This window comes from Ranitomeya imitator, chromosome 1 (genome assembly GCF_032444005.1).
Source record: "Ranitomeya imitator isolate aRanImi1 chromosome 1, aRanImi1.pri, whole genome shotgun sequence".
Taxonomy (NCBI): domain Eukaryota; kingdom Metazoa; phylum Chordata; class Amphibia; order Anura; family Dendrobatidae; genus Ranitomeya; species Ranitomeya imitator.
In genome coordinates this window covers 694,961,922-694,979,293 of record NC_091282.1, presented here as the reverse complement: position 1 = coordinate 694,979,293, position 17,372 = coordinate 694,961,922, and the positions used below count along the sequence as shown (strand labels likewise).

Sequence of the window (17,372 nt, the reverse complement as noted above, 5' to 3'; positions counted from 1 at the left end):
AAGTTTTTCATCACTAAACTATATATTCCAATAGACATAGCAAACCCCGCTTTATAATATGGTGCATTCAGATTGCACTGCATTTTATTGGCGATATAATTTCTCCAACCTTTAAAGAGAACCTATCAGCTATAAATCTTTTTAAATCGGTCAATTCGTTGTTTTTTTAATGTCATCTTTTTGGGGCGCTCTCTGTTGGTGAGATTTGGTGAAAGACTTGGAGCTCTAGAGATCCTTTGTGAACAAATCTCTTCTTTAACCAGCTTGGGAACATTGATAGACAGTTTCTCTATATTTTCCACACTGACTTTCTAAAACGTCACATATAGTCCATCGTGGTTTGCCTTTGAGACCACAAGTATTGTGCATTTAGTGCCAATTGACTCTGTATTTTTCTTGGCAATGTTAACAGTGGCTATCGGTCTTCCCACATTAAAATTGTGTTTCAAGGCTGCCAGTTTTGTATACGCCTCCATGGAATCGATATCGAAGTGCATGCGCTTTGAGTGATATTTTAATGCAAGGCCATGGAAGTTTTCAAGAGATCCAGTGTGGCAGTCATGAACTAAACTAGCCAAGTCATTCACTCCTTTTGGGATTGAGACAATCTTCTTAATATTTGAAAAAGCTAGAGTTTCTTTTTTGATCCACAAGATTTTTCCATCTTCAGTGTCTTCCATCCACTGGACCATGACTGGATTTGGTGGTACAGGCTGCCTTCTCATTGGTGTTGGTTTGCTACATGTTTCAAGCATGACAACCAATTCTCCTGCAGTAATTTCACATTATTGTCACAAGTTTTGATGGATCACCAGATGTGTAGAGCAATTTTATTAATCCAGGGTGTTATCTCCTTGCAGAATTTCAAATGACTCGCTTGTTTTAGTTTTCTCTTTATGGACTTAGCATACTGCCAAATTTCAAATTGGTGGTTGATGTTACAATTGTTTTTTCACATTTTCTTGGGTATGCCCACATGCCGATCTGACGCAAATATCTTTATTTGAATGCCGAAATGAATTAGTTGATCCATGCAAATACTGAAACCATGTTTTTCCATAGTAATTGATGATGGATATTGGGTGTGTTGGACTACCTCAAAGTCAATGATTTTGTCTGTAACTGTGTCCATGATAGCGTACACACAGTATTTGACATGGTGATCATTGCCGTAACTGGAAATTATGAATTTCTTTCCCCTGATTTTATATGTCACGTTTTACTGTCCTACCTTCCATGCCATATCGATTGCAGGGATCAAAAACTTATTTTGATACTTGTACTATGATTTTTTTTTCTCAAAATGTTCAATACTTCATCAAGATGTTACCAGCTATATACCTATCAATTTTAGGTTGTGATTCAAAAATAACTTTCAGATACCTCCCATGCAACAACTATCTAAAATCTTACTGAAAGATTGAACCAAGTGGTTGCATCCTGATTCTTCCTGACATTTCACTTTTTGTATTAGCTGAACACAAGCAGCTTCCTTTCACTGACTGTTTGATTTAGAGATGGTGCACAGTCAGCATCAGAGATTGTGTTACGCCCACAGGGCATGGGGAAATATAGTGGACTCACTAGACCACTGATGGAGCAGTGGCAGCTGTATACCCGGTACACAAGAGACAGGAGAATGGCTTCAAAAGGCAAAGGTATTTAATAAAATGAAGTTTTAAACAAACAGAAAGAGGTGCCTGAGAGAAGAACCCTCTGGACCACAACACTGAACCACGTAGTGGAGCACCGGGCAAGGTGTACCCCTATACAGGGATTCCCCCGTCACAACACCAGATGGCCTAAATGCCGCAGTACCCGGACCAGAGGGACGACCCGTACAGACCATATAAACAAGACGGTGGAATTCAAGCTCTATCAGTGAAGAGGATCCTGGAAGCTCTGTGTAGTTTCGGAAAGGCTGATCCAGCCGGCAGCAATATCAGGATAGTTCTGCGAGGAGAAGCTCAGTCAGCCTGGAGTGGAAACCGGGGAGTCCAGAAGGATCCAGAATAGGGAACTGCCAGCGGAGGATACTGAGGAGACAGAGGGATTAGAAAACCAAAAGTAAACTACACTTTGCAGAGCAGAGCACAGCAGAGTGTGGACTGAGCAGAGGGCCATAAACAATAGAATGAACACATTGTCCAGGCACCTCCCATAATGGGAGGATGCCTTTTATGCACAGAGCATCATAGCACAGAGAGCCTTAATAGAGAACAGGTGCTCTGCTGTTTTAAGTATGTGCAGGAAGCGGGGCACGCCTCCTAAGAGCATTTCCAGGAGACCTGCCAAGAGGATGCAGGTTCTTAGCAGAGAAAGGAGCCGCTGATCGTCTGGAGCCACGGACAGGGTGAGTAGTACCAGTGGAGCTGTGTGAAAGGTGCCGGTCTCCCTTCACAGCAGAGACCGAACCTGCAGCTGAGGGCATGATAGATTGGTATTTGCTGTTCAACATTTACAGAGGCCAAACCAAAGAGATCTGATTCATTTGCCCTTGACAGTTCAAGAACAGAATCCGAAACTTTATCGTTTTTAATATTTTCTTTGATTTGTTCTGATAGTTCCTGAGAAAGAGACTTCAAGTTGGGTAGACTATATGGTAACGGTGATATAGGCGTTATCCTCCTGAAAAAAATCACTTTCAAGTCCCAGAAACTTTTTAGTTTTTGACGTTGTCAAATTCGGTCTTTTTTCTGGTGGTAAATTAAAATTGCTTGCTTCATCTGAGGTTGAAACACACTGTAGTTGATGACGCTTGCCAGTTGTGGCCAGACCACAGATTCCTTTTACACCCACATCTGATCCGCTGCCTCCAATTTGGTTGTACCAAATGGATGAATTTTCCATTGTAAAATCAGTCTGGATTCCAACACTACAATATTTTGTCCCTGAGGTTTTGGAATCTTCAGGATTTTCACTCTTGGTTAAAGTATCAGTTGAAACTGTTCCTTGAAGTTCTGACGGTTGAAGACACTTTTTCCTTTGGCAGCGCTTGTCTCTTATCAAACTTTCTTGAATGACACATTCTCCATCTTGTAAAGAAGGGAATATGGATGGTATGGCATCTGGTCGCAATGATCTTCCGCCAACATTCTGAATATAGCTATCTGATGCGAAGTGACATGAACACAAGCGATATTTGTTGTTTTTGTTACCATCAAAAATTTTTTGAGCTAATGCATCAATATTGGAGAATTGTTGACACATCTGTAGAAGCCATTGCTTAATCCTGGAGACATCTTTTGGAAAGGGGTGTAGAATTACATCAGAGCTCTGGCCATGTCTGCCAGTGCCATTCAAGCAGTCATTTACTATGCAATTTGGCATTATATATAAAATAGGTTTCCTAGAAATGAAGAAAAAACAATAAGGCACATATTTGAATATAATTTTTTGTTTATAAAAAGGTTTAAAAAAAAAAAAAAAAAAAAAAAGAATAAACACTTTAAGGCCAAAAGTTTGGTAACATTTTTTTTAAAGACCCTAGGCATTTAGTTTTAGATTTTTCAAAGAATAGTACATTGAACACATCACATTAAATTTGAGCATGCTATAGCAATAATCTGGGACCAGCACAGCCTCCAACACAAGTGTTAGGGTACCGTCTCACAGTGGCACTTTGGTCGCTACGACGGCACGATCCGTGACGTTCCAGCGATATACTTACGATCTCGCTGTGTCTGACACGCTACTGCGATCAGGGACCCCGCTGAGAATCGTACGTCATAGCAGATCATTTGAAACTTTCTTTCGTCGTCAAGTGTCCCCCTGTGGTGGCATGATCGCATCGTGTAACAAAGGTGTGCACGATATTCTCCACCTCCTCTGCTGATTCTACATCGTACAAATACGTCACGAAATTATCGCTCCAGCGCCGTGCATTGCGAAGTGTGACCGCAGTCTACGACGCTGGAGCGATAATGGAGCGACGCTGGAGCGTCACGGATCGTGCCGTCGTAGCGACCAAAGTGCCACTGTGAGACGGTACCTGATGACTCTTCCTTTCAGGGAGGGGGCAGGGGTCTGAGACAGTGACCACATCCTCTGCCCCCTGATTACAATTTGATTATCCTGACAGCAGGCACTGCGATTATCAAACAAAATAATCAAACAGGAAATAGGAAAAATACATAATAACTGTAGGACAGTGTAGTCAGGGAACAGTAGGGAAATTTTAATGCACGTGGATCAGAAAATAACTTAGATTACAGCCCTAAATAGATAGGGATTTAGATGGAAATGTAGTTTAACTTTGGACCATCCCATTAAGCAGTAGGATAAAATTCTAGATAGATAAAAGCTTTGGAATATCTAATATATAATTGCCTAGAATACTACTTCCTGCAATTTGTGCCAACTTCCGTGGCTTTGTCCGGAGCTAATGTCCGGAGCTAATGTCCGGAGATTAATTGCCTAGAATACTACTTCCTGCAATTTGTGCCAACTTTCGTGGCTTTGTCCGGAGCTAATGTCCGGAACTAATGTCCGGAGCTAATGTCCGGAGATAAGTGACGTCAACAGTGTCCAGTGTCTGATTGGTTGCCGCCTGCTGCGAGCGACCAATCAGAAACGTGCCGTGCTGTGACACACTCCGCCCGCCATTTTGGTGTGATTTTTGAATTTTTACCTCACAGCAAGTTTCTACTGCGTGGAGGCGGGCCCAGTGACGTTGCTCTTCAAGCTCCTGCCGAATTTCGTCAAAAAAATGATAATACCATTTACCAAAACTATATATACTTAGTTGTGAAGTGGTTCAGTGACATTTTCACACCAATTTTGAACTTTTGTTTGGTGTTTTCTCCATATACTGCCTATTATTTTTGTTCATTCTTACTATTATTTATTAATTGTATTATTCTTACATTTGAATAAATAAAGTATATATGGATTCTAGACTCCCGATTCTTTAGAATCGGGCTGCCATCTAGTATATATATAATTGTTTAAGGGTCGCTTCCGTCTTTCTGTCCTTCTGTCTGTCTTTCTGTCTGTCACGGATATTCATTGGTCGCGGCCTCTGTCATGGAATCCAAGTCGCTGATTGGTCTCGCCAGCTGCCTGTCATGGCTGCCGCGAACATTCAGCGACGGCCACAGTCCGATTAGTCCCTCCCTACTCCCCCGCAGTCAGTGCCCGGCGCCCGCTCCATACTCCCCGCAGTCACCGCTCACACAGGGTTAATGCCAGCGGTAACGGACCGCATTATGCCGCGGGTAACTCACTCTGTTACCGCCGCTATTAACCCTGTGTGTCCAACTTTTTACTATTGATGCTGCCTTTGCAGCGTCAATAGTAAAAGGATCTAATGTTAAAAATAATAGAAAAAATAAAAAGCCATTATATACTCACCTTCCGCCGCCTTTCCTGCACCACGCAACGCTCCGGTAACCGCTCCATGCAAGCGGCAGGTTCCAGTGGCAAGGATGGTATGCGACAAGGACCTGCCATGACGTCACGGTCATGTGACCGCGACCTCATCACAGGTCCTGCACGCCTGCGCGAGAAGGACCTGCCATGACGTCATGGTCATGTGATCGCGACATCATCAGTGGTCCTGTGCTACCAACCCTGGGACCGGAAGCTGCCGAGTGCACCGCACACAGGCGACATGACTACAAGGGCTCCCTCGGAAGGTGAGTATATGTTTATTTTATAACCTGTGACATACTTGGCTGGGCAATATACTACGTGGCTCTGTGCTGTATACTACGTAGCTGGGCAATATACTACGTGGCGATGTGCTGTATACTACGTCACTGGGCAATACACTACGTCACTGGGCAATACACTACGTGGCTGGGCAATACACTACGTGGCTGGGCAATACACTACGTGGCTGGGCAATACACTACGTGGCTGGGCAATACACTACGTGGCTGGGCAATATACTACGTGACTGGGCAATATACTACTACGTGGTTGGGCAATATACTACGTGGGCTGTTCAATATACTACATGGACATGCATATTCTACCCGATGTGTTAGAATCAGGCAACCATTATATATATATATATATATATATATATATATATATATATATATATATATATATATATATATCACACACATATATATATATATATACACACACACACACACACAGTCATGGCCAAAAGTATTAACCCCCCTGCAATTCTGTCAGATAATACTCAGTTTCTTCCTGAAAATGATAATAATACCAAGGAATTTGTGATTGCAATCTTCATTTAATTTGTCTTAAATGAAAAAAACACAATAAGAATTGTCCTAAAGCCAAATTGGTTATAATTCCACACCAAACATAAAAAAGGGAGTGGACAAAAGTATTGGTACTGTTCGAAAAATCATGTGATGCTTCCCTAATTTGTGTAATTAACAGCACCTGTAACTTACCTGTGGCACCTAACAGGTGTTGGCAATAACTAAATCACACTTGCAGCCAGTTGACATGGATTAAAGTTGACTCCACCTCTGTCCTGTGTCCTTGTGTGTACCACATTGAGCATGGAGAAAAGAAAGAAGACCAAAGAACTGTCTGAGGACTTAAGAAACCAAATTGTGAGGAAGCATGAGCAATCTCAAGGCTACAAGTTTACAAGCCTAAAACGTTTTGGAAGAATGTTCTCTGGTCAGATGAGACAAAAGTAGAGCTTTTTGGGCAAAGGCATCAACATAGAGTTTACAGGAGAAAAAAAGAGGCATTCAAAGAAAAGAACACGGTCCCTACAGTCAAACATGGCGGAGGTTCCCTGATGTTTTGGGGTTTCTTTGCTGCCTCTGGCACTGGACTGCTTGACCGTGTGCATGGCATTATGAAGTCTGAAGACTACCAACAAATTTTGCAGCAAAATGTAGGGCCCAGTGTGAGAAAGCTGGGTCTCCCTCAGAGGTCATGGGTCTTCCAGCAGGACAATGACCCAAAACATACTACAAAAAGCACTAGAAAATTGTTTGAGAGAAAGCACCGGAGACTTCTAAGGTGGCCAGCAATGAGTCCAGACCTGAATCCCATAGAACACCTGTGGAGAGATCTAAAAATGACAGTTTGGAGAAGGCACCCTTCAAATATCAGTGACCTGGAGCAGTTTGCCAAAGAAGAATGGTCTAAAATTCCAGCAGAGCATTGTAAGAAACTCATTGATGGTTATTTTGGCTAAAGGTTGTGCAACCAAGTATTAGGCTGAGGGTGCCAATATTTTGTCTGGCCCATTTTTGGAGTTTTGTGTGAAATGATCAATGTTTTGCTTTTTGCTTCATTCTCTTTTGTGTTTTTTCATTTAAGACAAATTAAATGAAGATAATACCAAAGAATGTGTGATTGCAATCAAATCATTTTTAGGAAGTAACTGAGTATTATCTGACAGAATTGCAGGGGTGTTAATACTTTTGGCCATGACTGTATATACACATTATATTTATTTATATATATATATATATATATATATATATATATATATATATATATATATATATATATATATATATATATATATATATATATATATATATCTCTATAATTGTCTAAGGGTTCGAGGCCCCCAGGCCTCGACCAATCAGCAACGGGCACAGCGACGATGATGTCATAAAGGACGTAGACATCTCACGTTTCTGATTCAGCGACGGGCACAGTATCGACGTAGATGTCATAATGGTTGCCATGGCGACGATGATGTCATAAAGGTTGCCTCGACCAATCAGCGACGGGCACAGTTTGCCGCGAATTCTGGAATCATCATTGTCCATATACTACTGGGACATGCATATTCTAGAATACCCGATGCGTTAGAATCGGGCCACAATCTAGTATATATATATATATATATTCAAGAATAGCTGGTTTTTGGTCATTCTGCCTCAGAAAAATCGGAATAAAAAGCGATCAAAAAATGTCACGTGCCTGAAAATGTTACCAATAAAAACGTCAACTCGTCCCGCAAAAAAACAAGACCTCACATGACTCTGTGGACCAAAATATGGAAAAATTATAGGTCTCAAAATGTAGTAACGCAAAAAATATTTTTTGCAATAAAAAGCGTCTTTTAGTGTGTGACGGCTGCCAATCAAAAATCTGCTAGAAAAGTAAATCAACCCCCTCTTCATCACCCCCTTAGTTAGGGAAACAAAAAAATGTATTTATTTCCATTTTCCCATTAGGGTTGGGGCTAAAGGTAGGGTTGGGGCTAAAGTTAGGGTTAGGGTTGGGGCTAAAAATAGGGTTGGGGCTAAAGTTAGGGTTTGGATTACATTTACGGTTGGAATTATGGTTAGGGGTGTGGTTAGGGTTATGGTTGAGATTAGGGTTAAGGGTGTGTTTGGGATAGGGTTTCAGTTAGAATTGGGGGTTTCCACTGTTTAGACACATCAGGGGCTCTCCAAACGCGACATGGCGTCCGATCTCAATTCCAGCCAATTCTGCGTTGAAAAAGTAAAACAGTGGTCCTTCCCTTACGAGCTCTCCCGTGCACCCAAACAGGGGTTTACCCCAACATATGGGGTATCAGCATACTCAGGACAAATTGGACAACAACTATTGGGGTCGAATTTCTCCTGTTACCCTTGGGAAAATACAAAACTGGGGGCTAAAAAATAATTTGTGAAAAAAAATAATTTTTATTTTCACAGCTCTGCATTATAAACTGTAATGAAAGACTTGGGGGTTCAAAGCTGTCAAAGCACAGCTAGATAAGTTCCTTAGGGGGTCTACTTTCCAAAACGGTGTCACTTGTGGGGGGTTTCAATGATTAGGCCCATCAGGGGCTCTCCAAACATGACATGGTGTCCCATCTCAATTACAGTCAATTTTGCATTGAAAAGTCAAACAGCGCTCCTTCCCTTCCGAGCTCTGCCATGCGCCCAAACAGTAGTTTACCCCCACATGTGGGGTATTGGCGTACTCACAACAAATGGCACAACAACTTTTGGGGTCCAATTTCTTCTCTTACCCTTGGGAAAATAAAACAAATTGGAGCTGAAGTAAATTTTTTGTGAAAAAAGTTAAATGTTAATTTTTTTTAAAACATTCCAAAAATTTCTGTAAAACACCTGAAGGGTTAATAAACTTCTTGAATGTGGTTTTGAGCACCTTGAGGGGTGCAGTTTTTAGAATGGTGTCACACTTGGTTATTTTCTATCATATAGACCCCTCAAAATGACTTCAAATGTGATGTGGTCCCTAAAAAATATTGGTGTTGTAAAAATGAGAAATTGATGGTCAACTTTTAACCCTTATAATTCCCTAACAAAAAAAAATTTGGGTTCCAAAATTGTGCTTATGTAAATTAGACATGTGGGAAATGTTACGTATTAATTATTTTACATGACATATCTCTGTAATTTAAGGGCATAAAAATTAAAAGTTGGAAAATTGCAAAATTTATTTCCGTTTTTTTTCACAAATAAACGCAAGTTACATCAAAGAAATTGTACCACTATCATGAAGTACAATATGTCACGAGAAAACAAGGTCAGAATCGCCAAGATCCATTAAAGCGTTCCAGAGTTATAACCGGTCATTAAAGTGCAAACCACCCTTAGGGCTTAAGGGGTTAAACTAAATGTTTAATTTAATTTAAAAAAACAACATTTTTTGCTTGGGCTCCCGCTCAATTTTCAAGTCCAGAGTAGGAAAGCCAGCAACTGGGGGCCGGTGTTTATAGCCTGGGAAGTGGGTAATACCCATTGATCTTCCCAGGCTATGAATATCAGCCCGCAGCTGTCTGCATAGCCTTTACTGGCTATTAACCCCTTCCCGACCTGTGATGCCACATAGGCGTCATGAAAGTCGGTGCCAATCGGACCTGTGATGCCTATGTGGCGTCATGGAGGGATCGCGTCCCTGCAGATCGGGTGAAAGGGTTAACTCCAATTTCACCTGATCTGCAGGGACAGGGGGAGTGGTACCTCAGCCCAGGGGGGGTTGTTCCCCCCCCCCCCCCACGTGGCTACGATCGCTCTGATTGATTGGCAGTTTCACTTTCAACAGCCAATCAGAGCGATTTGTAATATTTCAGCTATGAAAACTGGTGAAATATTACAATCCAGCCATGGCCGATGCTGCAATATCATCGACCATGGCTGGAAACCCTGATCTGCCCCCCCACCACCGTTCTCCTCCCCAGTCCTCCGTCCTGTGATCTGTTCCCCCGTCCTCCTATCTGCTCCCCTCGTGCTCCGATCCCACACCCCCCATGCTCCGATCTCTCCCCCCTCATACTTACTGAGCCTCCCGGTGTCCGTCCGTCTTCTCCATAGGCGCCACCATCTTTCAAAATGGCGGGCGCATGCGCAGTGCGCCCACCGAATCTGCCGGCTGGCAGATTCTTTCGAGGTACATTTTGATCACTGTGATAAAACCTATCACAGTGATCAAAATAAAAAAAAATAGTAAATGAGCCCCCCCATTTATCACCCTTATAGGTAGGGACAATAATAAAATAAAGAAAATATATATATATTTTTTTTTCCACTAGGGTTAGGGTTAGAACTAGGTTTAGGGTTAGAACTAGGGTTACAATTAGGCTATGTGCACACGGTGCGGATTTGGCTGCGGATCCGCAGCGGATTGCCCGCTGCGGATTCGTAGCAGTTTTCCATCAGGTTTACAGTACCATGTAAACCTATGGAAAACCAAATCCGCTGTGCCCATGGTGCGGAAAATACAGCGCGGAAATGCTGCTTTGTATTTTCCGCAGCATGTCAATTCTTTGTGCGGATTCCGCAGTGGTTTACACCTGTTCCTCAATAGGAATCCGCAGGTGAAATCCGCACAAAAAACACTGGAAATCCGCGGTAAATCCGCAGGTAAAATGCAGTGCCTTTTACTTGTGGATTTTTAAAAAATGGTATGGAAAAATCTCACACGAATCCGCAACGAGGGCACATAGCCTTAGGGTTAGGGTTGGAAATAGGGTTAAGATTAGGCTTGTGGTTAGGGTTATGGTTAGGGGTGTGTTGGGGTTAAAGTTGTGGTTATGGTTGGGATTAGGGTTAGGGTTGGAATTAGGGTTGGGATTGGGGTTACGGGTGTGTTGGGGTTAGTGTTTTGGTTAGGGGTGTGTTGGGGTTAAAGTTGTGGTTAGGGTTGGGATTAGGGTTGGGATTGGGGTTACGGGTGTGTTGGGGTTAGGGGTGTGTTGGGGTTAAAGTTGTGGTTAGGATTAGGGTTGGGATTGGGGTTACGGGTGTGTTGGGGTTAGGGTTGTGGTTAAGGTTGGGATTGGGGTTAGGGTTGTGGTTAGGGGTGAGTTGGGGTTAGGGTTGTGATTAGGGTTATGGCTACAGTTGGGATTAGGGTTAGGGGTGTGTTGGGATTAGTGTTGGAGTTAGAATTATGGGGTTTCCACTGTTTAGGCACATCAGGGGTCTCCAAATGCAACATGGCGCCACCATTGATTCCAGCCAATCTTGTATTCAAAAAGTCAAATGGTGCTCCCTCACTTCCGAGCCCCGACGTGCGCCCAAACAGTGGTTTACGCCCACATATGGGGTACCAGCATACTCAGGACAAACTGGGAAACAAATATTGGGGTCCACTTCTCCTGTTACCCTTGTGAAAATAAAAAAATTGTTTACTAAAACAATTTTTGAGGAAAGAAAAATGATTTTTTATTTTCACGGCTCTGCGTTGTAAACTTCTGTGAAGTACTTGGGGGTTCAAAGTGCTCACCATATATGTAGATAAGTTCCTTGGGGGTCTAGTTTCCAAAATGGGGTCACTTGTAGGGGGTTTCTACTGTTTAGGCACATCAGGGGCGCTGTAAATGCAACATGACGCCCGCAGACCATTCCATTAAAGTCTGCATTTCAAAACGTCACTACTTCCCTTCCGAGCCCCAACGTGTGCCCAAACAGTGGTTTACCCCCACATATGGGGTACCAGCATACTCAAAACAAACTGGGCAACAACTATTGGGGTCCAGTTTCTCCTGTTCCCTTGTGAAAATAAAAAATTGCGGGCTAAAAACTAATTTTTGAGGAAAGAAAAATGACTTTTATTTTCACGGCTCTGCGTTATAAACTTTTGTGAAGCACTTGGGTGTTTAAAGTGGTCACCGCACATCTAGTTCAGTTCCATGGGAGGTCTAGTTTCCAAAATGGGGTCAGATGTGGGGGAGCTCCGATGTTTAACCCCTTCATGACGTTGGGATTTTTCGTTTTTCCGTGTTCGTTTTTCACTCCCCTCCTTTCCAGAGCCATAACTTTTTAATTTTTCCGTCAATTTGGCCATGTGAGGGCTTATTTTTTGCGGGACGAGTTGTACTTTTGAACGACATCATTGGTTTTAGCATGTCGTGTACTAGAAAACGAGAAAAAAATTCCAAGTGCGGTGAAATTGCAAAAAAAGTGCAGTCCCACACTTGTTTTTTGTTTGGCTTTTTTGCTAGGTTCACTAAATGCTAAAACTGACATTATGATTCTCCAGGTCAGTACGAGTTCATAGACACCTAACATGACTAGCTTATTTTTTACCCAAGTGGTGAAAAAAAATTCCAAACTTTGCTAAAAAAAAAAAAAAAAAAAAAAAATTGCGCCATTTTCCGATACTCATAGCGTCTCCATTTTTCATGATCTGGGGTCGGTTGAGGGCTTATTTTTTGCGTGCCGAGATGATGTTTTTAATGATAGCATTTTGGTGCAGATACGTTCTTTTCATCGCCCGTTATTGCATTTTAATGCAATGTCGCGGCGACCAAAAAACGTAATTCTGGAGTTTCAAATTTTTTTCTCGCTACACTGTTTAGCGATCAGGTTAATGCTTTTTTTTATTGATAGATCGGGTGATTCTGAACGCGGCGATACCAAATATGTGCAGATTTGATTTTTTTTTATTGATTTATTTTGATTGGGGTGAAAGGGGGGTGATTTAAACTTTTATATTTTTTTTATTTTTTTCACTTTTTTTTTTTTTTTTTTTACTTTTGCCATGCTTCAATAGCCTCCATGGGAGGCTAGAAGCAGGTACAGCACGATCGGCTCTGCTACATAGCAGCGATCTGATGTTCGCTGCTATGTATCAGAAATGCAGGTGTGCTGTGAGCGCCGACCACAGGGTGGCACTCACAGCTGCCGGGGTTCAGTAACCATAGAGGTCTCAAGGACCTCTATGGTTACAATACTGAAGCATCGCCGACCTCCGATCATGTGACGGGGGTTGACGATGCCGTCATTTCCGGCCACCCGGCTGGATGCGGTAGTTAAATGCCGCTGCCTGCGTTTGACAGCGGCATTTAACTAGTTAATAGGCGCGGGCAGATCGCGATTCTACCCGCGCCTATTACGGGCACATGTCAGCTGTTCAAAACAGCTGACATGTCCCGCTTTGATGCGGGCTCACCGCCGGAGCCCGCATCAAAGCGGGGCTTCTGACCTCGGACATACTATCCCGTCCAAGGTCAGAAAGGGGTTAAGCACACAGGGGCTCTCCAAACAAGACATGGTGTCCGCTAACAATTGTAGCTAATTTTTCATTCAAAAAATCAAATGGTGCTACTTCCCTTCCGAGCCCTGCCATGTGCCCAAACAGTGGTTTACCCCGACATGTGCTATCAGTGTACTCAGGAGAAATTGCACAATAAATTTTAGGATCCATTTTATCCTGTTGCCCATGTGGAAATGAACAAATTGAGGCTAAAAGAAATTTTTTGTGAAAAAAAAAAGGTACTTTTTCATTTTTACGGATCAATTTGTGAAGCACCTGGGGGTTCAAAGTGCTCACTACACATCTAGATAAGTTTCTTGGGGGGTCTAGCTCCCAAAATGGGGTCACATGTGGGGGAGCTCCAATGTTTAGGTATACAGGGGCTCTCCAAACGCGACATGGTGTCTGCTAAATATTGGAGCTAATTTTTCAGTCAAAATTCAAATGGCGCTCCTTCCCTTCCGAGCCTTGCCGTGTGCACAAACAGTGGTTTGTGACCACATATTTGGTATCGGTGTACTCAGGAGAAATTGCCAAACACATTTTAGGATCCATTTTATCCTGTTGCCCATGTGGAAATGAACAAAATTGAGGCTAAAAGAAATTTTTTGTGAAAAAAAGGTACTTTTTCATTTATACGGATCAATTTGTGAAGCACCTGGGGATTCAAAGTGCTCACTATGCATCTAGTTAAGTTCCTTGGGGGGACTAGTTTCCAAAATGGGGTCACTTGTGGGGGAACTCCAATGTTTAGGCACACAGGGTCTCTCCAAACGTGACATGGTGTCCGCTAAAGATTGGAGCCAATTTTTCATTGAAAATGTCAAATGGCGCTCCTTCCCTTCCAAGCTCTCCCATGCGCCCAAACAGTGGTTCCCCCCCACATATTAGATATCGGCGTACTCAGGACAAATTGTACAATAACTTTTGGGGTCCAGTTTCTCTTTTTACCCTTGGGAAAATAAAAAAAAAATTGTTGCTAAAAGATCATTTTTGTGACTAAAATGTGAAATGTTAATTTTTTCCTTCCATGTTGCTTTTGCTGCTGTGAAGCACCTGAAGGGTTAATAAACTTCTTGAATGTGGTTTTGAGCACCTTGAGGGGTGCAGTTTTTAGAATAGTGTCACTTTTGGGTATTTTCAGCCATATAGACCCCTCAAACTGACTTCAAATGTGAGGTGGTCCCTAAAAAAAATGGTTTTGTAACTTTCGTTGTAAAAATGAGAAATCGCTGGTCAAATTTTAAGGGTATGTGCACACGATGCAGATTTAATGCAGAACTGCAGCAGATGTTTCTGCAGCAGAAACGCTGCAGAACTGCACTGTCATTTACAGTACAATGTAAATCCATGTGAAAAAAAAAAAGCTGTGCACATGGTGCAGAAAAATCTGCGCAGAAATGCTGCAGATTTCAAAGAAGTGCATGTCACTTCTTTTGTGCAGTTCTGCAGTGTTTCTGCACCCTCCATAATAGAAATCCATTGGTAAAATCTGCACAAAAAACACATAAAAAAACGCACCTGCAGATTCTGCCAGGAGATGCAGATTTAGTGCAGATTTTATGCAGAAAATTCTGCACCAAATCTGCATCGTGTGCACACAGCCTTACCCTTACAACGTACTAGCAAAAAAAAAATGTTGTTTCCAAAATTGTGCTGATGTAAAGTATACATGTGGGAAATGTTATTTATTAACTATTTGTGTCACATCTCTCTGGTTTAACAGAATAAAAATTCAAAATTTGAAAGTTTTCGCCAAATTTCCATTTTTTTCACAAATAAACGCTAAAATTCTAGACCTAAATTTACCACTAACATGAAGCCCAATATGTCACGAAAAAAAAAAAAGTCTCAGAACCACTTGGATCTGTTGAAGCGTTCCAGAGTTATTACCTCATAAAGGGACACTGGTCAGAATTGCAAAAAACGGCCAGGTCATTAAGGTCAAAATAGGCTGGGTCATGAAGGGGTTAAATACCGTCAGCGCACGTGTAAACATGTCAACAATCGCGACGCCCAATAAACGAGCAAAATGATTGTTGCATTGTTTATGGTGAAACAAAATTCATTGTTCTCAGCAGCACATCGCCCGGTGTAAGGTGCAAAACGCTTGAGTATGATGGTGCACACGTGTAAGCATTTAGGGTCCTACTTTAAACTTTTGCCCAGGGCTCCATTCTAAAACCGGCCCTGGTCCCACTACCTAACAATTGTAACAGAATGTGTATGAGGCCCTCCTTTACATCTAAGGCCAGGGTCACACTTGCGAGTGCAATGCGAGAAACTCGCCTCAATACCCGGCACTGCCGCCGGCACTCGGACTGAAGCGTTCGGCTACATAGAAATACATGCAGGTCCCGAGTGCCGGCGGCAGTGCCGGGTACTGAGGCGAGTTTCTCGCATTGCACTCGCAAGTGTGACCCCATCCTAATACAAGGTGTATCCGAGTCCCTCTTTCTAATTATTGGCAGTTCTTAGTAGGAAGAAGAAAATATGTAGCCCTAAAAGGAACTTTGGTTTTTAGGCTGCAGCGTAGTTTCACCATTTGAGGCAATGAGAAAGTGAACAAACAAAGCAAAAACACTACGTGTGAACATGGAGTACGGGGTGGAGGAGGCGGGCGTTGGTTTTCTCTTTTTAATGTTGCCGTATATACAAGTCATTATACAGGACAAAATGGTTCCTAACATTTTTACCTGTAAAATCCATTTTATCTTTGGTTTTGTATGTTTTATTGTCAGTCCGTAAAAGTGGCGTCATACTCTGACAACATTGTTCCCAGCAGTGACCTGGGAGTCACAGATGCGTCCAGGCATCTTCCCCATGCCATTTCAGCTGTTTCCACCCATTTCAGAGATTTTCCTGCACCCACCAGCCCTCCTGGTAGGGTCTGCCAAAAAAAAGGGTCAAGTTTTCCATTGACTTCCATTATACTCATTATAAGAATGTGAGAGTCTGCGCTTTATCGCGTATATGTGCTTAAACTTTTGCATTTATTTATATTTTACTTTCACCTTTTCTTCTCTTCTGCTATCTCCCGCTCATGACGTGCTACGTCCGTCATTGGTCGTTAAGGGGGTTAATATAAGTACCACAAAGTCTACATCTCCTATCATCATGTGCAAAACTTAGAAAAACATACCGATCAGTGCTAGTGACAAAACAAACCATTAACGAACATCAATACTTCACACATCAACGTAATAAAGTGCTACAGTGCATAATAGGGCAATACTGAGTACATGTGTGCGCAGAATCTGAGGAAATACTCACCAAGCATTATACTAATTGTAGTCAGAGGGACAAAAAACACCGATGGCTGCATCCAGGAAGGGCTGCTGCACGTGTCTGCGCTTGTCACAGCTTATTAGCCAATAGAAAATCAGCTAGCTAAAAAAAAAAAGACCAAAACAACTTGGGCATGCTCACTGGGCACCTGATGTTTGAAGATGCCATCTTGGAAAAGGGCAGCTTGCCCTGAAGTTATTTACATCAATGACGCAGGTATTTGAAGCAAAAAATAATATGTGGAAACTGTTTCAGGAGGGGAACTAATCCCTCTGCTGCAGTTAATAAGATGGTATCAGCATTTTAGTAACAAGTCATATTTAAAGGGGCCATGCTTAAGGAAGCTATAGCTTCTACCACATCCAGTGCATTAAAAAAGCTTAAAAGGAATAAGCAGCACAGCAAATAGATCACAACGATCTCTGAACCCTTTCCATGCCACAAGAAACCTGTCATTTATGATCATGAGGATTTAAAGAGGACCTCTGTTCATCTACTCGATCTTCTAATCTCAGATGTACCACAGGTCCCAGCAGAATATGGCGCATTCATGACTATATGAAAGCAGAGGATTTTTAACCCCCTTGCCCGAAACCTGTTTTCACCTGGCCAATTTTTACAATTCTGACCACTGTCACATTATGAGGTTATAACTCTGGAACGCTTCAACGGATCCCGCTGAT

At 42.3% G+C, this 17,372-nt stretch overlaps 1 long non-coding RNA gene across 1 annotated transcript; it reads right to left on the bottom strand.

The window, feature by feature from the left end:
- Window positions 1-1,644: 1,644 nt before the first annotated feature.
- Window positions 1,645-16,758, bottom strand: LOC138642498 (uncharacterized). The gene is made up of 2 exons (XR_011314050.1): window positions 16,675-16,758; window positions 1,645-3,349 (listed from the first exon to the last, which is right to left on the bottom strand). It is a non-coding gene; the product is annotated as an uncharacterized lncRNA (long non-coding RNA).
- Between the last annotated feature and the right edge of the window lie 614 nt (window positions 16,759-17,372).